The sequence below is a fragment of the Nilaparvata lugens genome, chromosome 9 (genome assembly GCF_014356525.2).
Source record: "Nilaparvata lugens isolate BPH chromosome 9, ASM1435652v1, whole genome shotgun sequence".
In the NCBI taxonomy this organism is placed as follows: Eukaryota; Metazoa; Arthropoda; class Insecta; order Hemiptera; family Delphacidae; genus Nilaparvata; species Nilaparvata lugens.
The window spans coordinates 18,022,614-18,046,496 of NC_052512.1; the positions used below are offsets into that span (position 1 = coordinate 18,022,614).

The window sequence follows — 23,883 nt, forward strand, 5'->3', positions numbered from 1 at the left end:
TCTTCTCTGATTCGGTTAACATGAAGATAATCAGGATTAAAATATAACCAGCTTTTGTGCAACTGGGCCTTTGTGAGGGAAATTTTTGCATTCCTCTGGGAATAAATCTCAATTTACTGTGATAAGATGGAACATTTCTGTATGAATATTATGATTGTTATTATAATTTCTTCATTTGTAATGAATTTTTTATGCTTTTGTACTCCAGAGCAAAGCTCGGTCCCCGATATTGAGTGATTAATGTCTATATTGGCCATCTGAATAATTGTTAGTTGATTGAATAATTTCCTGTAGAAGAGTAAATATTCTGTTATTTTGTGAGTCAATAGTTTCGACTATTCAGTTTAGAGTAAAATGAAGTGCAATTATAACTGCAAGTTTTGTCAGCTCATTCTATAGTTTAAGAACCCACAAAAACTAGGTTTTGTAGAGTGAAAATCCGTAGCAATATTTTGTTGGTTCTATATCAAGATTTCCTGTTTCCCACTTCAATACATTTAGAATAATTAGAACTAGTAGTTCTGCAAACAGGAAACCTTGCTCATGAATACAACTTTCAATCTAATGAGAAGGGCCAGTAAAGTAAGTACAGTATATTGTGAGGATTTAGCCGTGCCATCTATTATTTTCTCCATCGAAAGTGCTAGAGACACTGTTTGCAGAGACACCGGACTTATCAAGGAGGTACCTTTATATCGTCTCTATCCATCTATCTATATATATATATATATATATAAATGTTATGTTTGTTTGTGTACGCTTCAAAAACTCCAAAAGTACTGCACCGATTGAGTTGAAATTTTAGCATGATATAAAATCCGCATCAAAGAATTGTTTTTGGTCTATCAAATTTATAATCCGACTTCAGGACTCTTTCCTACGGTCCTTCAAAGTTTACATGTAATCCTCTTGGGAGAAGATTTGTGAGCTGGCCTCAACAAATAAAAATCAGCTGTTATAATCATCGCGTCATCCAACAGCCGTCGGTGGATCTGTTTTTCCATTTTCTTTCTTTCTACTGATTCACAAAATTTCAATTCAAATAATAATTTTAACATGAGTATAATTTGTGGATTTAAGTGAAATGTTTTGTGTTTGTGAAGGAAAATTTTGGTTTGTATCTATATTTTGAAATTAATTAAATTTGATAAATCCAAATATATTGTAGTACATACATTTTTTGGACTCAAAATAGTGTGTGAATTAAGTTATTATTTACATAACCTCTAGACCGTGTATTTCAAATTGAGGTTAAAAGCAGTTTTGGGCGAATGCCTGTTGTTTTTACCTGCATTGAATCTTTTGTCTATGAATAAATGAAATGAAATAATGCTGCGGTGCGAGCGACGTCCAAACTTGGGTCGTAGAACTCGGAATGCTGTAAATTTAGAATATGCACGGGGAAATCAGTAGCAAGGAGATATACCATTCAATTCCCCAGCAAGGTGCATTCAACTATATCTAAAAATGCAAACTGCTGTACAACTAGCACATAGGAAGTCCATATTGAGATATAAAATACTGATTGATGGATAATTTTCATAAAAATATAGTGCATCAGATTAAGCAAAGACTAAGCACACCTGAGGAGGCGCGGCTTGGTGATACAAAGTGTTGATCTTATGGAGATTGCCTTATCACACTGTTACATGCCATGTCCGAATCAGTGTGTGTGAGTTCTTCCATTCAAACAAATAAGCAAGAAGCACCTGGATGCAAAATGCCGCATCGCGCCTCCTCAGGTGTGCATCCAGCTAAAGTTTGTCATGAGATGCATTAACTGTTTGGCGGTACGAAGTTCGCCGGGCCAGCTAGTATTTACAATATAAACATATTGTCACGTTATTTTTTATAGTTAAATAACGATTAGCCTCCTGCTTGGCATCAATCGGTAGAGCATGAGAATATTTTAATAATTATAAAAATCTGGTCGTGGTTTTTACTAGGATATAGTCTCATAAAAATATTTATAGGCCCAGATATGAGCTTCCACAATAATACTGATAATTTATAAAAAATATATATATAAAACTTATCCTATAGTATTGAGGAATAAAAATAAATCGTACACCATAAAAAATTTGATACATATATTAACAAATATCTCGAGAAAATAAATCAGAGCAAAAAATATATAGAGCGACAGAAATATATAATATAAGACAAAACAATAATCGAAATCAATAAAATATCACAGGCTAATACTATTCTTTAAGTTCTATAGCATGAAACGCTACCATGTGCTTTCATTTTTATGATCATATGCATTTATTTGCATGTAGCTTCGATATCAACTTGCTGATACTTGTCGACTTGGACGGTTCTATTTAGAATAAATTTCTTAAATCAACATGATAAATTGACAAACTAGTAATCCAAATATATATATTAAATTCTATAGTTTCTAATAGATTTCTTTGTAATAAACATATTTTTTATCTCAGGGTGCGAGATTCGTCACCTGACGGAATAGATAGATCAATTCATCTAGTGAATCAGAGCTACATAAAATTATCGCAAATTATATTGTAGAAATTAATGATCATATAAATAATGTATTAACAGCCTAGGGTGCGAGATTCGGCACCTGACGGAATAGATAGATCAATTCATCTAGTGAATCAGAGCTACATAAAATAATCGCAAATTATATTGTAGAAATTGATGATCATATAAATAATGTATTAACAGCCTAGATCTTAGTCTTCTTTGATTGATGGATCATTTTTGATATATGGATTGATTCGTTACTACCTAATAAAATACCTTTTATACTATATTTACTTGCGCAAGTATTTTTACCAAATCCTTAATTTATAAAAAACCCTTTCGACGAGCTAGCTTTGATTCTTATTTAATTTCGAAGCATTGAGGGCGCCCTATCACTATTTCAATATTTTTCACTCACATGCCGGAATTTTCTATGAGCTGCTGGTGTCGATCCAAGCTCCTGGTGGTCCTGGATTATTGTAGCCGGAGTCGTCTCTTCCAAGGGGTTAAAAAATGATTTACAAATGACTTTTGCTTTACATTAGCATCACAAAGTCTTATGAGAAAATTTAGTAATCCAATTCAACTTTAAATTATTAAAAAGGAACAGTAAGGTATTGCGCTCTATAATTTTTGGTGACCTCTCATGGTGCTGGTTGGCAGGCAAGTGGGGAGTTCTCTCTTCTCTCATTCACAATTTTCATTTCCGATTTCTAAATTTACATGAAATTTAAATACTCTGTTCCTCTGCCATTCATGGCTTAAATAGACCGTATCAAACTATTAAACTATCACTTATGTTACATCTTTAATAATTTATTTGCCTTCGGGCCGTATCCAAAATATAAACTGTACAACAATATTTTATAAATTCTTATCATTTGTAGAAATATATACAAATATATTTGAATCGGCTAACTATCAATTGCCACTATTTGATTGGTGCATGCAATTTATTACAGTATTCATGCACCTAGTAACCTCCTACTTCCTTAATACATTTAATTATTTTTGTTGGGGTTTTTTAATATGCTTTTTACATGCAAAGTAATTTTTTACAGATTATAAGTTGTTTCGTACATTACAATAATTAGCCACGTGGGACGTTTAGTTCCTCAAGTTGAATACTGTTTCGCCACTATAAGTTTCTGCCAAGGTGTTTGGTCAGATTCTACGTTGTGCGACTCGGTCGATCATTAGGTCGCCGATCAGTAGATGTTTTATGCCTAACCTCAAATTTTCAATATTTTATATAATATTATACAGTAGCAAAAATTATTACCATTCCTATTCGGCTGTTGTACAATTTGGCCAGGATGCCTGATATTATCTAATCTTTAACGTTATCATCTTTGGCGATATTAGCCTATTATTTCACTTGGACCTATACATTTTTCAAATAGGAATTTTATTTATCCATCCAAATTTAAATACGTGACAATATATTACAACTTTTCTAATGATCAATTATAAGAAATCGGTCAACTGACGGAAAAATGGAATATGCAATAGGCAATTCAGATGATGAATCGTCTCACAGACGATGGTGAGATGGAAAATTATTCTAAATAAGATGAGTTTGTTGGTGACAATGACATTAGGTTGCTAATGATGTTTCTCATGAAAAGTGGATTCAATGTTATGGCTTGTTATGCCTATGCAGAATGTTAATGCTCACAAATCGGTTCCCGATCTCATAGGCTTCATATCATTTCAGTGCAGTTAATAAACAAAAATGAATTTGTGGCTTGGTACTCTTCCTATTAATTTGAAATTGTTGCTTGACACTACCTTGACACTGTCTTCTCATTCCTTAGAGCAACCAGTTGTATCTGAAAAGATACACAAGGAGCTTTCTGGACCTACGTCCTTTTAGCAGAGAGCAGCCTATCAGCTGGCATTCGTTCAACATGCTCTTTCTATTGTTGGTGATACGTTGCAATGAAGAATCTCTGTGTTTAGGGAGCTTCCTCCATCTAAGGTCTCTGAAGCCTGATGTTACTGCACAGCCGTGGCCGTGAATATTACCCCGCGAACCATACCTTGCAAACATGCCGGTTCAAAGACACGGAGGCAAAGCTACGGGATGCGTACTATACCATGATGAATTTCATGCCAAATATGTTGAAGCGAATATAAATTCAATACTCACCAGTTTACCATCTTTGAAGTAATATACTGCAGGAGTGCCTACGTTATGGAAATGATCATTGAAAGAAGTTGGTTTAGCTGTGAGATCTGCCATTCCATAGTAGCATTTTACTTTTGGGAAACTTTTGCAGGATACCTATGGAAAGAAAATAGCAAAGTTTTTTAAAATTGTCTGGCGAGTCAAGATAATTGTTCAAGTTCATGAAGATGATGAAGAAGAAGAAGAGGAAGAAGAAGAAGAAGAAGAAGAAGAGAAGAAGAAGAAGAAAATGAAGAAGAAGAAGAAAGGAGAAGAACATGAAAACTTGAATGCACGTTTTCATCTCACAAATCAAGTTTGAGAATACGATGATCAGCATAAATTGTCAAAGAGCCACTCGACCAATCTATAGTGAGGTCCACGTTGTAATGACAGTGAATAAATATAGCGGAACAATGTCCGCTGTCTTTTCAATGCCTTCTATAGACGATAGCTGATACAGGTTTAATGATGTAATATCGACTGTTCATTCTCGTTTAAAATAATAAATTGATTTTTTTTAAACAAGAAATTATATTTTTAAATAATTTCCATGATTGAGTTAATTAATTATTAATTCTACATTGTTAAAAGACGATCTGGCAACAGAGTAAAGCGAGAAAGAGAAAGTGCTATCCGATTTATCGAATGATAGACAAGGATGGCAATACCATTGCTTATCAAACACTGCCATTAGAACGTGAACGTGGAGAATGATGGTTTAACATACGAAATTGAAACTGTGCACAATCATTTTTATAACAACTAGACAAAGCTACAAGAAAATTATGTTATCTTTTCAAATACATAAAACAGAATGGCGGCCATTTTGAATTTTTTTCTCTCAAATGACTCAGAAACTATTGGTTTTTCAAAAAAAATTCAATAATAACTTTTTTTGTAAATTCAATTTTTAAGACTATTTTTATTTTTGCCAAAATACAAAATACATAAGACAAAATGTAAATTATAATAAATCTTTGGCACAGCCAGCAAAGTGAGACTTGTGCGCTAGCTGTGAGTTCGTAAAGAGAACAGTACAAATTAAAAGAATGAAAAACAACAAGAAGACAAGATAAATGAAAATGAAAAGTAGCCTACCAATAGTAATTCTAATAAATAATACAATGATGAAGAAAAATATGAAGTAATTCCGGTTAACATTATATCCACTAGGTGATAACCAAAAACAAATCAAATACAATTACTCTTCTAGATAAAAATGAATAGAGAAAAATACAAGAAAATTTATAGAATAAATTAATTAAGAAGAATAACATAATAAACCTTCCTGAGTAATAAAAAGAATGACATAACACTTTTCTACAATTTAGTGCTTACTGACATTCAAATACTTTTAATCAATTATCAACAATATAAAAGATTGAAAGACATTTAAAACACAAACGTAACATCAATTATTTATCTATTGAAATTCAAGTATTGAAGCATATATATTCTGCTCAACCCATACATTTACTTCCCTGATAAGTGCTTGAGTAATCTTTGAATTAATAAATTTTATCGGAATTTTGTTTGAGAATGTATTGCAAAGATGTCTGCAAACCACCAATTTCACCAAGTTGATATTGGAATTATTCGTTGATCCTGGTCGTGTTCGATGAGGTATATTCCAAATCTCTAGATTACTTCCATTTTTATTCAAGTGCGAGACAATCCTTGTTATATACATCTGTCTAAGTGTGGGTACGTTTAATTCTTCAAAAAACCATGGTGGTAGACCAAAACTAGATAAGTAGTTTAATGTTTGTTTTCAGTCCTGGAGATAGTTTCTCAGTAGGTCATTAAATGAGCCCCTCATTCCACATTTATCTATTTTTTTCAATAAAATGCTACGGGGGACTGTATCGAAGGCTTTTGCCAGATCTAAGAATGCAGCCAGTGCTTTTTGTTTGGAATTGAAGTTTCTATGCATCAATTTAGTAAGGAGGATAATTAATTGCCTCAGTTGTAGACTTTCCCTGCTGAAAACCAAATTAACTGGGAAATTATTGATGTCTAGGTAATTTAAAATTCTTTTTTTATAATTTCTCCCATAATTTTAGAGAAACTGTTTAAAATACTAATGGGTCAATAATTCTCTTGATTTGCCTTATCACAAGATGTATGCAATGCAATAATTTTTGCAGACTTGAACGCCCTCAGAAAATAACCTACTGAAGAAACATCTATTTACGATATGTTTCAATAGCAGAACAATATGTTCTCTTATCAATTTTACACAATGAGTATTGATACCATCCACCCCTGGAGAAGCACTATTTCTCAGTTCACCATTTACTTATAAGATTTCGTTTACACGAGTTGGATTCAGGAACTACGTAGTTCCTACACAACATGGATAGGAATTACCTATCGATTGTAACCTGATTTTTCAAGATTAAACCAATATTAACTGAGATATGGCAGCCTTAGTGATAGGACACCACTGGGGGGTTAGTTGGGGAACGCGACTAGGTGCCACCCCGACTACTTGAACCCTTTTGAAACCGGTTTTTAGGGGACAAGTTGACGTGAGCCATCCACGTCCACTTGTCTTCTTTCTAAGGAGGTGACAACTAGTCGGGGGGACACCCTGACGCGAGGGTGCGAGGTGTCAAGTTGTCGTTTATGGTGATGACTAGTTGGCACCTCCGGTCCAGTAGGTGACAAGTAGTCGGGGTGACAACTTGCCGGCTATGGTATATTTTCACGACGCGAGGGTGCGAGGTGTCAAGTTGTCGTTTATGGTGATGACTAGTTGGCACCTCCGGTCCAGTAGGTGACAAGTAGTCGGGGTGACAACTTGCCGGCTATGGTATATTTTCACGAGGTTACGACAACCTATCACCTCGATTCTACTCCATAAGAAATCATCATTCCGGCTGGCTCTTCATTTGAAAGTTGGAAAATGAAGCCAAACTATCAAGTTTTATATGAAAAGGCATAAAGATTACTAATTTTGTATTTTCAACATCATGTCTTTGTGAGTGAGCCTTTTCAACCATGGTGCAATCAAGAATAAGTTATTATAGAAACAGACTGGTTGTTGATAGAGTCTTCAATGAACTATCTTGAATATTTGAAAAAGAAATTTCTTGTCTCATTTTTATTGCCTCAATTTCTATCTCATATTTACTCTTATTGCCACTTATTCACTATAATATGCCCAGGAATTCGAGAAATAACTTCTTTTCTTCAATATTTGCAGTGATAGATATGGCAACACGCTACTCTTCATAATAATCATACTATTAAATTTGTTTGAAGAGTGTCAGTGAGAGTAGAAGACACAGTTACAACTTGAGGATTCTCATTTGCCTTCTTATGGTCTGATTGCCATCTGAGCGCAAGTTTATATAAATAAATATTTATCCTCATATTAATTACCAGACTTCATGTAATACCTAAGTTGATAGCCACACTGAAAGCTTCATCTACCACATTATCATTGATGGATGACAATTTGACTGTCCTAGCATTAGGCTCAATCTACTCGTAAACGGTGCGTCTGAAGATTAAATATAATTGAACAAAATGTGTTTAGAATTGTGTTCTACATCTGGTTCAGTCATCAAAAGAGCTTTTTATTGATTTTTTTCTGTTCTCAACCAACTCGAAAAAAATTGTCCTAAAAATAGCGAATATCTGCCGAACCGTGCGTTTGACGGGAAAATGTTACCGAACCAAAAGTACTTAGAATAAATTTCAATTCCACATCATAACCAGTGATAAAAATTGCTTGATCCCTCCTCCCTACGCCGCGAGGGTGAAGTTGTGCCAACTGGTGCTCTGTAGGTGACAAGTAGCCAGGGTGACAAATTGACGCCAGCATACAAGGTGTCATGTTGACGTGAGCCACCCCCGTCTTCTTGTCTCCTTTCTAAAGAGGTGACAACTAGTCGGGGGGACACCCTGACGCGAGGGTGCGAGGTACAAGCTGTCGTTTACGGTCATGACTAGTTGGCACCTTTGGTCCAGTGGGTGTCAAGTAGTCGGGGTGACACCTAGACGGCTACCCGTCAGTTGCAGTGCATGCCAAGGCATGCGGCTAAAGTCTGCCACAACAATGCAACAGTCTCCGTCTGCTTTGCATGTCATTAATTTGTAAGCTTTTTTAGTTTATTTGGCATGCACTGCAACTAACCCCCCCCCCAGCGGTGTCCAATCACTTAAGGTGCCATATATCAGTTAATATTGATACAATCTTGAAAAAAAAACAGGTACCGATAGATAGGAAATTAAATCTACTAAAACTAGTTATTCTTGTAATTTCTTTTGTAAAACCAACGGTTTCTGAGTTATTCAAGAAACAAAATTTTAAATGGCCGCCATTTTGTTTTATGGATAAGAAAAATTATCATATTTTTTTGTGGCTTTGTCTAGTGGTTATAAATGATTGTGCACAGTTTCAATTTCGTATGTTAAACTTTTATTCAGAAAAAATAATAAGTGGAAAAAGCAAAATGGCCGCTGTGTAACTGAAGACTTCCAGACAATCAAAATATTATTTAGATATGTATGCCCTTTAGTGAGGTCCATGTTATAATAGCAGTGTTTGATTGGCAATGGTATTGCTATCCTTGTCTTTCTTTCAACAAAGCGGATAGCGCTATCTCTTTCTCGCTTTACTCTGTTGCCAGATCGTTTTTCAACAATGTAGAATTGATAATTGACAAATTATTTCATCTTGGTTATGTAAATTTATTATGAAATTATTGAAAAATATAATTCATTGCTTAATAAAATAATAACGGGGACCGAGCTTCGCTCTGTAGTAGAAAAGCATAAGAAATGTATTACGAAAGAAGAAATTATAATGATATGCATAGTTCTTGAACCAAATCAGAGAAGACCATTTCAAAAAGATATTTCTACTGGAATAAATCAGGATTAAAAATAACCCAGATTTTTCGCAACCGGCACTAAGTACCTGATTGAATGATTACAAATGTTCAACAGCTGAGTTATAATTTCGACACAGTCCCACACACATAAACTCACTCACTCATTTCCATCATCAACAGACGACGAAATCCTATACTATTAAACGAGCAATTTCTGTTTATATGTTTAGATATTTGGATCTTTTTTATGTTCGTATTTCACCGGATCACGAAAACGGCTCTAACGATTCTCACGAAATTCAGAACATAGTTGGTTTATAATTATAAAAAATCGATTGTACTACGTCTCATCCCTGGGAAAACTCATTCAATCAGGTACTTAGTGCCGGTTGCAAAAAAATTTTCAATCCTGATCGATTCCAGTAGAACCATCTTTTTTACATGGTATTCTCTGATTTGGCTCACGTGGAATTGATCAGGATTACAATCTAACCGGCTTTTGTGGAACAGGGCCTTTGTGACGGAAATTTTTGCATTCCTCTGGGAATTATTATTCTCAATTTCCTGTGATTAGATAGAACATATCTGTATGAACTATGAATGTTATTATAATTTTTTCTTTTGTAATAATTTTTTTATGCTTTTGTACTCCAGAGCAAAGCTCGGTCCCCAATATTAATTATTATCAGCTGTTTTTCCAAGGATGAATAATAATTATCTTTTTAACGTCCTTCAGCGAGTTTTCCCAGGGATAAGACCCAGTGCAACAAGTTTTTATATTATAAACCTACTATGTTCTGAATCTCGAAAGAAACGCTAAAGCCGTTTTCGAGATCCGGTAGAATACAAACATTTAAACATCTAAACATATAAACAGAGATGCTCGTTTAATAGTAAAGGAATAATTGAATATGTTGAACAAGAATGAACAGTTAATATTACATTAATAAACCTGTGTCTGCCACCGTCTATGGAAGGCATTGGCAAGACAGAGATTTGGCTACGTTTTTCCCCTATCTTTCTCCACTGTCATTATAACGTATAGAGTGTTGGTAGGGAGGAGTTGGTGAAGACTCAGTATTCATTATGTGGTAACAATATGTGGACTGCAGATTGTGCTGCAACAAACTCATAAAAAATGTTGTCACAAAGTGAAATTGTGACGGGGAAATGTTGCTGAGTAAATAATCTCCATCCCCCTCTACTTTGGGAGAGTATTCAAACGCCGGACGAGCCCCAGACCACAGCATTCCGCCGCCAACCTTCCTGCTACTGGTACAGCGGCCCGTTGGCTGCCGTCCCTATCCATCCATCCTCCCAGGGCACAGCGGCCCATTGACTGCCGTCCCTATCCATCCATCCCTCCAGGGCACAGCGGCCCGTTTGCTGCCGTCCCTCTCCACCTATCCTCCGAGGGCACAGCGGCCCGTTGGCTGCCGTACCTATCCATCCATCCTCCCAGGGCACAGCGGCCCATTGACTGCCGTCCCTATCCATCCATCCCTCCAGGGCACAGCGGCCCGTTTGCTGCCGTCCCTCTCCACCTATCCTCCGAGGGCACAGCGGCCCGTTGGCTGCCGTACCTTCCCTCCCATCCTCCCAGGGCACAGCGGCCCGTCGGCTGCCGTACCTTCCCTCCCATCCTCCCAGGGCACAGCGGCTCGTTGGCTGCCGTCCCTTTCCTCTCATCTTCCCAGGGCACAGCGGCCCGTTGGCTGCCGTCCCTTTCCATCCATCCTCCCATGGCACAGCGGCCCATTGACTGCCGTCCCTTACCGTCTCATCTCCGGGCACAGCGGCCCGTTGGCTGCCGTCCCTCCCGTCTATCCTTCCTCTTCCTAGTATACTGGAGCGGAACCGAGGCCGTAATACCAATACAAAATTACCTCGAAGTGGTGTCATCAGGGTATACATAATAATGTGTTAGCTTTGTATTCTGTCTCGAAGTACTCACCTCCATAAAGTCTATATCATATTGTTTCGCAGCATTGTCGCATAGAAACAAACAAAAAGATCCACCTTTCTGCATAATGGCATCAAATTCATCCTGTAACAAGTAATGATCAGATGGAAATTACTGAGTAATTGCAATAATTATTCAAATGTTAATGAATAAATTATTATTGAACGAGAATCCAAATTAAATGCTGTGAATCACCCCGAAGACTTCTTCTACTGCAAACAACACGGTAAACAGTTATAGCCGGTCCAAGCAGCCGTGAGGCCTGAAGGATTAAGCTGACCCTCGCTCACCCACTTGCAGACACACACGCCCTGCCTACCTGCGCTTTTAGGTCTTCTAGGAAAGAACGAAGAACAATTCAATTGAAACCAATAGAATGCCTGTGCTATCACCAAGTATTCCTTGTGTGGAGAAATTACATTTCTCCAACTGTTAACTTTTCTCAATTTGTACTCCAATTACTGGAATCTACATATCATTCCTTTCAAAATGAGACCAAACACGGTACATTTGTGACAACTCTAAGCTTTTAAAAAAGTCCAATTTATTTATTATATTATAACCTTTTGACTATAAAACTGTCTAGAGTTGTCACATTTGTACCGTGTTTGGACTCATTTTGGAAGGAATAATTTTTAGAGTTCAGTAATTGGAGTAGAAATTGAGTGAAGTTGACAGTTGGAAAATTTTTTTTTTAGCCAAGGCGATTTATAGAAGAATCATTAGCGGTCAGGTATGCGGACCGCCCCTTTACTCACACACACAAACGCGGACTGCGCTTATGTGAGTGAGTAGTGGTGGGTCGGCCTAATCCTTCAGAGCTCACGCCTGTTTGGACAGACTACTAGATGAAACTTCGGGGTGATTTACAGTATTCAATTTGAATCTTCGTCTAATAATAATAAGTAATGATCAATCAAATATATTGGGTACTGCCACTTATTTGTGGATCATTGACATAGTCGCTTGATCCATACAGTGGCGGATGAAGGAGGTGATTTCGTGGTGAAGGGGCAAACATAGCCGTTGTATGTACATGGTGAGTCATATGTATGGGAAACCTTCAATAAGCTGGAGACTGTTGTAGAATAGAACAGAATAGATATGATACTGTCACTTTCAGGATAAGTTATTGGTCTAATACTCTACCTCTTGACCAGGGAAAACTGCTATAACTGCTGTATTTTGTGCTTTTGACGTACAACTGAATTTCATGGTGGATAATTTTGTAACTACTTGGACAATTTCTTTGATGCTGAACGTTTTTACAAAAATAGTTTAGGGAACGGAATCAGTTTATGCTTCTAGAATTGAATGAAGTATTCTGCAATAAGATACTATCATTTTATTTGGATGAATGAAATACAAATAAGATACTATAAACTATTCAAATTCAATATTCACAGTAATATAGAACTTCTATCTCTAAGAAAGATTATTGTCTCCAGACTTAGTACTGCGTTAACCACTAAACCTGGTCGATATTTTTTGAACTACTTGGACAATTTCCTGATATAGATTACCTCAGATTTGCTATGGAGCTATGGCCTTCCAGTTTTGCTTTCGGATGTGCTAATAAACAATTATTCTCATATAGGCTATATTGTTTGTTTTTTGATGTGGTGAAAAATATCGGCGTTCACACCATGGGCAAAAATGTGTTACCTGCTCTCAATCTTTTCTAGTCTCCGGCCTATGGCCTCGGACTTGAAAACCGATTTCGAGCCGTTAAACGCACATTTTCGGCCCTATAGTGAGGTCCACGTTATAATGGCAGTGTAGGAATATAGGAGAAAAGGCTTGCCAGATCTCAGCCTTGCCACCCAAACAGCTGATACTGGTATATCTGTTGAATTTAACTGTTCATTATTGTTGAAAATAGTTAATCATATTTCATTTGTCGAGAAAATATATTTTTTAAAGATGTAATAATAAATTTTCATGATTGAGATAAAATATTTTGTCAATTAGTTGAATTTCTACATTGTTGATAAACGATGTGGCAACATTGCAATGCGTGAAGAGATAGCCCCATCTGCTTTGTTGAACGACAGACAAGGATAGCAACACCATTGCAAATCATACACTGCCATTATAACGTGGACCTCACTATAGGTGCGAAAATATACTATTTTCTATCATACAATGTTTATTCAATATGAAAGCCTAATCAAATGATGTTTCTATCATGAATGATTACAGATGTTAATACTTTTAATATCAGCATGGAACTAGATTCAATCTATTTGTGCTTCTGAAGGTGCGTACAAATTTACGCGCCGCGAACATGAACAATTCACTTTTAATCAGCTGATGCCAAGCTTCTAATATCTGTATCTTACCGTTTCTGTAAAAATACAGATATAGTCAGCTGATTAAAAGTGAATTGCTCATGTTCGTGGTGCGTATATCTGTACGCACCTTAACGTACCCTTGTGGAGCACAGTGAACACCTGCTCGTATTCAATATTATTACGAAAGTCCACTTACCCATGATTTGGCCTCCGGTATTGCTCCTATCGCATAAGAAGGAAAAAGCTGCAAAAATAAGTTGTTAACATTCAGTGTTCAGAATTTGAAAAGAAATTTATTTTTATATCTAGAGTGTGAAGTACAGCTTTTTCTCCCTGAGGGAGGAAAAGCATTTCCACACTTGTGATGTGGGTACACAACATTTCTCCTCCACCTACATTTATAAAAAATGCGAATTAAATAATTTCGATAACTTATGTGATCCGTGAGAACCTGTTACAACAACCTAAAAGTAGTCAGCTCTGGTGGAGTACCAGTTCTGGCAGAGTTCACTGCCAAGGTCTATAAATACAGGTCATTTCACGATCCTGTGATGCATTGTAAGATCGCCATTCTGTGGGGTTCTAGTTCATCAATTTTAGAATTTATCAGCTCAGTAAAATAAACAACATGATGTGTTATTTGTAATATTTTCCAAGGGACATTGCTTGGCTTTGGATAGTGTAAAATAAGTTCTTCCGACAGAATATTAGTATTTAGATTCAAAATAGGAACTGAATTATTGTTTTGATTTTTAGATTTAATTGACTGGGAACTTTCAACTGCTTTTGAGGGTTGCCTCTTGTCCCAATGCCTTATGAATCATAACATGTTACAAGTATCAGAACAATTTTCAATAATACATAAATTATTGAACCATATATTATTGTAATTTCATTATTAAAAATTTTAAAACCTGAATTTACATATTACCTGAACCAGAATATTGTTTTTGAAATTAAAAATGCATGATCGTGTTACGAGCAAATCGAGTTAGTTTTCAAATGTGCCGCCATAGAAAAATGCACAAAATGGCTGCTCAATAAGGAACAAGGGTGTCTTGACCTGGTTTTTAAAGACCTTGGTTCACTGCCGACAGATAGCGCTAGCGCTGTGGCAAAAGTTGTCATAATGAAGGGATTCAGTATTTGAATAACATAAAATATTCATGAATTTTCATAATCTACTTATATTGAGTATGTAATAAGTTTAGCATACAAACATATATTTCATAAGTTGAACAAATTTCTGGTTCAGCTCTTGAATTTAGTTGACTCAACGACAACACTCTGTAAGGACTGCTTTATGCATAAAGGTACCAAGCGCCAATTTTAGCGAAATTGAGTTAGTGTTGCCACCTTGTAGAGAATGAAAAATGTTGCTATCCAATGAAATGTTTGGTCATTATGGTGCATGGTTGAATCACTGAAAAAATTCAAAATACCCTATAGGGGTATTTAGCATTATGAAACCAAACGCCAAACTTCCATAATGTACTACAAAATTCAGTATAAGGTAATACTATTATATTAAGCGGGCAATTTCTGTATATGGTTATCTGGTTCTCTGGTTATCTGGTTATGTATGTCCAACTGATCTCAAAAACAGCTCTAATGATTCTCACGGAATTTGGACAATGTAGGTTTATGATATAAAAATTTGATTGCACTAAGTCTCATCCCTGGGAAAACTCGCTGGAGGACATGAAAAGGATAACAATCATTCATCCTTGGGGAAACAGATGATAATTTCGTCATCTGTTGATAACAGAAGATGCGTGTGCCTGTGTAGGAGATCAGCTGTGTGTAATCAATCAGCTTATCGTATCTCAAGAGAAATATATTCTAGAAATTTTAATAGACTTGATCAAAATAATCTGATTTGTTGACATGACATGTTATATCATTCTAAATTGGAGTTTATCATAATATTCAAATTCAATCATTATTTTACAGTTCTAAGTGATTAGTGAGTGTTATTTTGTTATTCAATTTGGTTTGTGAACAATCTAAATTGGAACTTTCCTGTTTTCAAATATATGGACTGAAAATTGGACCTGAATTTAAGTGTATTGAACATAACTTACTTTTTTGACTATTTATAGTGTATAAATCAAAATTCGGGGAAGAAACCGTTTTTGGCTGTGTCTGTTAGTCCTTCCCCAATCATCTTGGAGAAAAGTGTTCTGTTTATCAATAAATAATAACGAGCGAAGCTCGGTGCCCCGATATTAAGCATAAAGGAACCAAGCGACATAGTTCCATTGCAGTAGGCTAAGTAACCACTGATCTGACTGATGTTGTAATGTTATGAATGGTTCTTGGAAAATTTATGAGTTTTGGAAGAAGATGTTCTAGCACTACCACAATGGAAGAGGCTATAACAAGCAGGATCTAGTCGAAACATGATCAACTGGCTTCAGTTCAATCCGTGAAATAAAGTAATGAAGTTTCTAGATTCTACTTTGATGATAATTATAAATTAATATAACTTAACAAAGACAAACTACTTGTTATCCTCTTAAATAGGGAGTAAAAATATCAAAACTTCAAAAGTCCCCATGCCTACGCACAAATTTAAAATTACCGTATTATTTTTTGGGTATTTACCAACTTATAACTCAAAAACTATACTTCTTACGGGCCTTACCATCCTATAATAATTATAGTCCAGTCAAATGGTCGTTTTTCAGGAAACAGCCCCGAAAGAATTTTTCTCGACGGTTCTATATGTATTTCGGGGCGCTGAATTCGAATCTGAAATCTGCTGACACGCCAGAGGGCGGCTTCACCCCCAAAACCCCCAAAAACCTCCAAAATGTCGGACTTTTTCCAATTTTCCCATTATATCTCGTGAACCTTGTGTTTCTCAAGAAAAATCATTCTTGACAAAATTAAGGAGATAAAATGTTCAATGAATTGAGTCGTCGCGCAGGATTCTACCATCTTTGGTTCCGAAGTAACGAATAAGGGGTATTTTTTAAGGGGTTTTCAAATTTATGCAAACCTACCACTTCTACCCTATACAACATGGATATTTTTCTAGTATAGATGAAAACCACACATCACGTGAAAGAACAATTCATTATGAACAGGAATCCTTGGGATTTCTCGAATTTAGTAGTAGTGGGAGGGGGAATATACCCAAAAATAGAAAATCATGTCCTACAGCCAAAATACAAATTTTTCAGTATAATTCCTTTTCAAGGCCTTCCAACAAAAAAATACATATTTCGGCTGAAATCATCTCACGCGGGTTATTTTCAATGAGAATCATCCGTTAGAAACATTTGATTTCAGTATTTCCTAGTGGGGGGTACGTCATAAGGATATGTCAAGGATCAAAACTTTAAACACTTATAACTTTTGATAGAATGATCAGATATCCTCGTACTACAGCTTATTCTTCTCAGCTCGTCAAGGCGGTCCAAAATCATGTAACATAATTAAAATTTGATGAAAAAAATTAAAAAATCCACTTCAGTGTATTTTAGCCCCTATTTAAATACACAGGAAAATGGCCAATTTCTATATTCATAACACTGTATATCTCGGTAACCCGAAATGATAGAAAATGGTACTTGGGGTTGATTTGGAGAGCATTATCTCCTCTTTCATGTTAGGTGAATGAATTTTGTGAAAATATAATCGTGAGGTAAGATACGTTTGATTAAAAAAATCAAGAAATTTCCGATATTTCCCTCATTTTCACAGTCTAGATAGTTTTTCGATAATAAACAGTCATGCAAGATGGGTTTGAAGCAGCGTAGCTTATAGACCATGTAATTCTCTTCCATTTGAAACCAAGTTTCACATGTTTCTATCATGTATCTTACTCGTTTTAGAGACTCTTGAATAACAGTAAAATTGCAGAAAAAATGAGAAAATGAAAATTATCACTTTTTCAATTAGCTGTCACTTTTGAAAGGTATTGAAATCAGGAAAACGATTCATGAGAGCGGAAAGAAGAAAGAATTCTGTACAACATTGACTACTTTTTCGATTTTTTATCTTAAGTGTTTCACAAGATACGCAACTTTTGTCTAGACCAACTATATATATATTATACTAACTTAATACTAACTTAGTATAAATAGATCGTTGGTCTCGACTAAGTGGTGTGCGCCCAAAATTAGTAGAAAGAATGTAAGTTGAAATGTAATTGGAGTGGGGGAACTGTAGCCGTGACGTAGACTGTAGTACAGAGTAGGCTGAATATCGCATTCTTGAAAATCATACGGTGACGTATAGTCAAATTATATAACACAAACATGTTCTGACATGTAAGCTTTCTGTTTCTGCTTTACAATAATATTATCAAAACATTAAAATAATACAAGCATTTCGCCATTCAAAAGCAAAAACCCCCACCTCCTAACCTAATCTTTCAAATCCTTAAGGATTTCTAGGTCGTGTTTATATTTTGTAGTTTGGCTATACTTCAGCTTGTGAATTTCGGGGATGAGATATTTTGATTCTAGACATACCTATTTTGACTCTGTGATGTACAAATGATTGTACAGTCCTCAAAATACAGAATAAATTTGTTCATAGGCTAGTACAAGAACGGAATAGCTTCTATCACCGTAGAAACAATATAATCTTATCTGAGGTCGATAGACGATTGTTATCTAACTTACAAGGCAAGGAATAAATAAATCTGTAATTATATGCCGTCCAAAAAATTAGTCAATGGAAAAAACCATATATGTTTATATGCCTATGGATTGGAACAGTAAAGTTATATTTGAAGGTTAGTTTCGAAACGAAAACATAACCCTAAAACAAACCAAGGCTAGCTCATTAACAAGTAGCAAATAGAGAAGGCAGTTCAACTAAACATCGATCATAGAAATAATATATTATTAAATTTTTCATTTTTATACTTTCGTTTCTAAGCCAAATAAGCCCGAATATTTATTTATTTAAACTACAAAGAAAAATATACTTGTTAAAAATATATGAACAAATTAGCTTAGCCATATAATTATAACGTTTGAGGGTCGATATTCTAGCGTATAAAAAACAATATAAACAAAAAAATAGGAAGAAATATTTATTTATTATGATGCTCGTTATTGTTATAAACATATATATTCTTATGTCTACTTTATGTTATACAAGCATGTCTATGTTCTATAATCATTAGCTGTTCATTGAAGCCAATTTAAAAGCATATCATCATAGACGAATTCTATTATTTATGTATTATTATAATTATAAAAAACTATATGATAATTTGGAACAACTTCAAATCAGGAATTTCACCCTATATTGAAAGCTTTAAAGTTGGACACAGTGACACCACCCATTCGGCGTATTGGTTACGTCACAGAATCGGACCAATCCCGAATTAATATGTAAATTTGGCAAGATAAAATTTGGAGGAGAAATTGAAGTGAAAATTAGAAGAGGAAGACTCGAGGCCATTTTTGCAAGGATCATCGGTAGGATGCAGACCTAGTCCACGTACCTAATTGTTCAAAAGCTTTAATTTCTGTTTCATGTAACTTAATCTTCGTTTTTCTGTTTTTTAAAAAAGTTGTTCCAAAGTTCCTATAATAATTGTGATATTAAGATTTTAAATTTCATTCAAATAAACCCTGAAATTATTTCAGTGAAGTCTGTTCAACATTTTTCGCCACGTGGAAGGACCCAGCCGGAACGATATATTCTACGGCCGAATATATTTCGAAAAAACCAAAAAACGGAAACAAAAGTCTGCGTAAGTTATTCGAATATATAAAAGGGGATCCCCATAAATCTGCGAAAACTGTACAGCGTATAAATTCGTCCATTTGGAAAAGTCATGACTATAGTTTTAAGGGTAAAAATCTTATCATAATTAATTTTTATAATATTAAATACATTTAACTATCCACGCTGTACTTAGCCAAAAGGTATATTTTCCTTAGGCGAAACCACACCCTGAGAATAATTTTAATTATTAATTTAGGCCTATTCTATTTTCTGAATCACCATTTCATATTAACTTGTTTTTTCTTGTTGAACTAGTTCAGTTTATGACCCTTTCCAAGGGCTATTATCCATTTCGTTTTGTTTAATTGAAGAGTACCGAACTTTCTATATAATATTTATAATTTAAAGATTCAAATCTGCTATCAACCAATATTTATTTTGTATCTATTGAAAATTATTATTCACATAATCTGTTCATTAATTTATTCAATATTCGCTGTAACAGTTATCTCTCAGAATATATCCATATTACCGTTTTGTTAAACTGGGTTTACTTCATTATACCTCCAAATTCGTTCTTTCTCGACTGACACACATTGGTCATTCAGGACACGTCCTGTTTTGCAATAGTCAGACAGTAGCGAGTATAGTATCTATCATTAGACTATTATCTATTCTGGTGGTAAGTGGTGGTCGTTTTTCTTATCAAGTAATAAATTCTGTCATTGGGAGTATCCCACAGAATCAAATAGTAAATCGACTCCCACCGGCCTGCTACACCGAGGTGAAGTGAATCCTGCATCATCAGCCGATCAACGTTGAAAAGAGAGGTAATAGATCGTATAGACAACGTTAGAATTAAACTCGGTTCTCGAAATATTTACTATTTTGGTCCAGCACTTCGCTACATAACCTATAGTATTTATCAGAGACCTGGTTCGCATGGATTTGCCATTCTACCTGTTGTTTCATGCGGTCTAATATCTTTCAAAATTACGGCACAAGTATTGGATTCTGGATATATTGGTCATCATTTGGAGAAAAGGTTCACTACAAAGTTACTATCTCTGTCTGATCATAGTGACAACAGGATTTATTTTCAGCAGATTCAAGTTGAACTGTATTTTATTATTAAAGTGAATTTAATTCCACCTCACTATATTATAGCCACCTACCATATTAAGTTAGAGTCTCAGGTCCCTTACTTCGGCTACCTTTGTAGACCGACAAACCCTCTGTTGAGCAAATTAACTTTTTCAATCTGTCCCATCCATATACTAGTCATTCTGCTTCGATACATCGATTTAAGTGATATCGACAATTCGATTAAACAAATAATGATCACCTTTGAAAATTATGATATATACTCTAGTTTAGGAGGACTATCATGTCATGTCAACAAATCAGATTATAATTATTATTTAACGAAAATCCTAAATAAATGCTGTAAATCACCCCGAAGACTTCTGCTACTGCAGACATTGACAACAGAATTAACAGCTAGATGGAAATTCGATGAGAACTACTATCCAAAAATTAGTTGCCAGCCCGGGAATTGAACCCGGTACCTCCCAATTGCTAGTCAGGAATGCTTACCCTTACACCAAACTGACAATCCCTGGATAGCAGCGCTCATTTTATACGAAGCCATAGCGGCCAACCAGTTACAGATGAAATTAAATAGAGAATGCATTTATTCAAATGCTAATTAATATATAATTATTATTTAACGAAAATCCTAAATAAATGCTGTAAATCACCCCGAAGACTTCTGCTACTGCAGACATTGACAACAGGGTTAACAGCTAGATGGAAATTCGATGAGAACTACTATCCAAAAAAATCTGGTGTGGTACACTCACAGCAGAATATTGTTTTCAGTACTTTTTCCTTTATGTGAGTTGTGAAATTCGATGATTTTTTTTGAAATTCGTCAAAACAGCTGTTCTACAGATGAAATATCTTTACTATGACTGTGTTCTTTTTATAAACTGCTCTACCTACCGTACCCACGGTATATGGAAGAAGAAAAAGTAAAAACCGTATACCTACCTATCCATAGCCACCTGTAATACAAGGCCGCGGCCTACGATATTGCAACGTCGCAGTGTAGGCCTAGAATCTAATACATGATTGGTGGAAAAGATCAGATGGTGTTTTTCAAAATCTTTTTCAGCAATCATGTATCAAATTCTAGGCCTACACTGCGACGTTGCAATATCGTAGGCCGCGGCCTTGTATTAGAGGTGGCTATGACCTATCTCATGCACGAGAAGGAGGTTACAAAGTCCATTTCTCAAGGATTGGGTGGACCCCCCATTGGTACCCCAGGAAAAAGACTCATGTCAGTTGATAGAGCTAATAAATAACTATACAGGGTATAGATTTGAAAAAAATCGTTTTTGAAAAAGTCGTGAAAAACATGGTTTTTTAGTAACTGTCATTTTTCTCAAGAATATTACGGAGCTCCTGCAATTTTCTCAGAAATGAGACTGATGTCTGTTGATAGGGCTTATAAATAGCTATCCATGGTATAAATTTGAAGGAAATCGTTGAAGCCGATTTCGAGAAAACCGTGAAAAACATGGTTTTTTAGTCATTATCCGCCATTTTTCTCTAGAATATTACGGAGCTCCTGAAATTTTCCCTGAAATGAGACTTATGCCAGTTGATAGGGCTTATTAATAGCTATCAATGGTATAAATTTGAAGGAAACCGTAAAAGCCGTTTTCGAGAAAACCGTGAAAAACATGGTATTTTAGTCATTATCCGCCATTTTTCTCAAGAATATTACGGAGCTCCTGAAATTTTCCCTGAAATGAGACTTATGCCAGTTGATAGGGCTTATAAATAGCAGCTATCCATGGTATAAATTTGAAGAAAATCGTTAGAGCCATTTTCGAGAAAAACGTGAAAAACATGGTTTTTTTAGTAATTATCCGCCATTTTTTCCGCCATCTTGAACTGAATTTCATTGAATTTCTTATTGTCGGGTCCTCATGGTATAAGGACCTTAAGTTTAAAATTTCAAGTCAATCGGTTAATTAGGAATGGAGTTATCGTGTTCACAGACATACACACACACACATACACACACACAGACCAATACCCAAAAATCATGTTTTTGGACTCAGGGGACCTTGAAACGTATAGAAAACTTGAAATTGGGGTACCTTAATTTTTTTTGGAAAGCAATTTACTTTCCTTACCTATGGTAGTAGGGCAAGGAGAGTAATTAGTTGCCAGCCCGGGAATTTCATCTGAAATCAGATTATGTTGATCAAATCGATTGAATTGTCTAGCTAGATAAAATTTCTCGCTGATTGATTATGATTACATAGCTGGAGATAATTCTGTCTCTCTCACACACAGGCACACGATTTTTTTGTTATCGAGAGACGACGAAATTATCATCTGTTTTCCAAGGATGAATTATCCTTTTAATGTCGTTCAGCGAGTTTTTCAAAGAATGAGACATAGAGCAATCGAATCTATATCATAAACCTACTATGTTCCAAATTTCATGAAAATCGTTAGAGCCATATTCGAGATCCGTAAAACATAAATAACCAGATATAAAAATAGCCAGATATAAAAATAGCCAGATATAAAAATAACCAGATATATAAATACAGAAATTGCTCGCTTAATATAATAGGACTAGCAGGAACCCGTGCTTCGCAAGGATCTATTTTCAAACTTGATAATTTGAGAACTTGACGTAATGAAATTTTAACCATGCACCATAATGACCAAACATTTCATTGGATAGCAACATTTTTCATTCTCTACAAGGTGACAACACTAACTCAATTTCGCTAAAATTGGCGCTTGGTACCTTTATGCATAAAGCAGTCCTTACAGAGTGTTGTCGTTGAGTCAACTAAATTCAAGAGCTGAACCAGAAATTTGTTTAACTTATGAAATATATGTTTGTATGCTAAAGTTATTACATACTCAATATAAGTAGATTATGAAAATCTATGAATATTTTATGTTATTCAAATACTGAATCCCTTCATTATGACAACTTTTGCCACAGCGCTAGCGCTATCTGTCGGCAGTGAACCAAGGTCTATAAAAACCAGGTCAAGACACCCTTGTTCCTTATTGAGCAGCCATTTTGTGCATTTTTCCATGACGGCACATTTGAAACTAACTCGATTTGCTCGTAACACGATCATGCATTTTTAATTTCAAAAACAATATTCTGGTTCAGGTAATATGTAAATTCAGGTTTTAGATTTTTTAATAATGAAATTTCAATAGTATATGGTTCAATAATTTATGTATTATTGAAAATTGTTCTGATACTTGTAACATGTTATGATTCATAAGGCATTGGGACAAGAGGCAACCCTCAAAAGCAGTTGAAAGTTCCCAGTCAATTAAATCTAAAAATCAAAACAATAATTCAGTTCC

General features: G+C 35.3%; 1 protein-coding gene and 1 long non-coding RNA gene across 2 annotated transcripts in view; one reads left to right on the top strand and one right to left on the bottom strand.

Moving 5' to 3' along the window:
- The window catches only part of LOC120353064 (protein amalgam-like), a gene marked incomplete in the record, with an annotated part of 512,682 nt that overhangs the window by 195,072 nt on the left and 293,727 nt on the right, over positions 1-23,883 (top strand).
- The window catches only part of LOC111058249, a 48,317-nt gene that overhangs the window by 17,663 nt on the left and 6,771 nt on the right, over positions 1-23,883 (bottom strand). The window contains exons 2-4 of the long non-coding RNA XR_005572166.1: positions 13,961-14,008; positions 11,462-11,554; positions 4,643-4,777 (exon numbers count right to left, since the gene is read on the bottom strand). This is a non-coding gene — a long non-coding RNA (uncharacterized LOC111058249). The remainder of the gene's footprint in view (positions 1-4,642; positions 4,778-11,461; positions 11,555-13,960; positions 14,009-23,883) is intronic.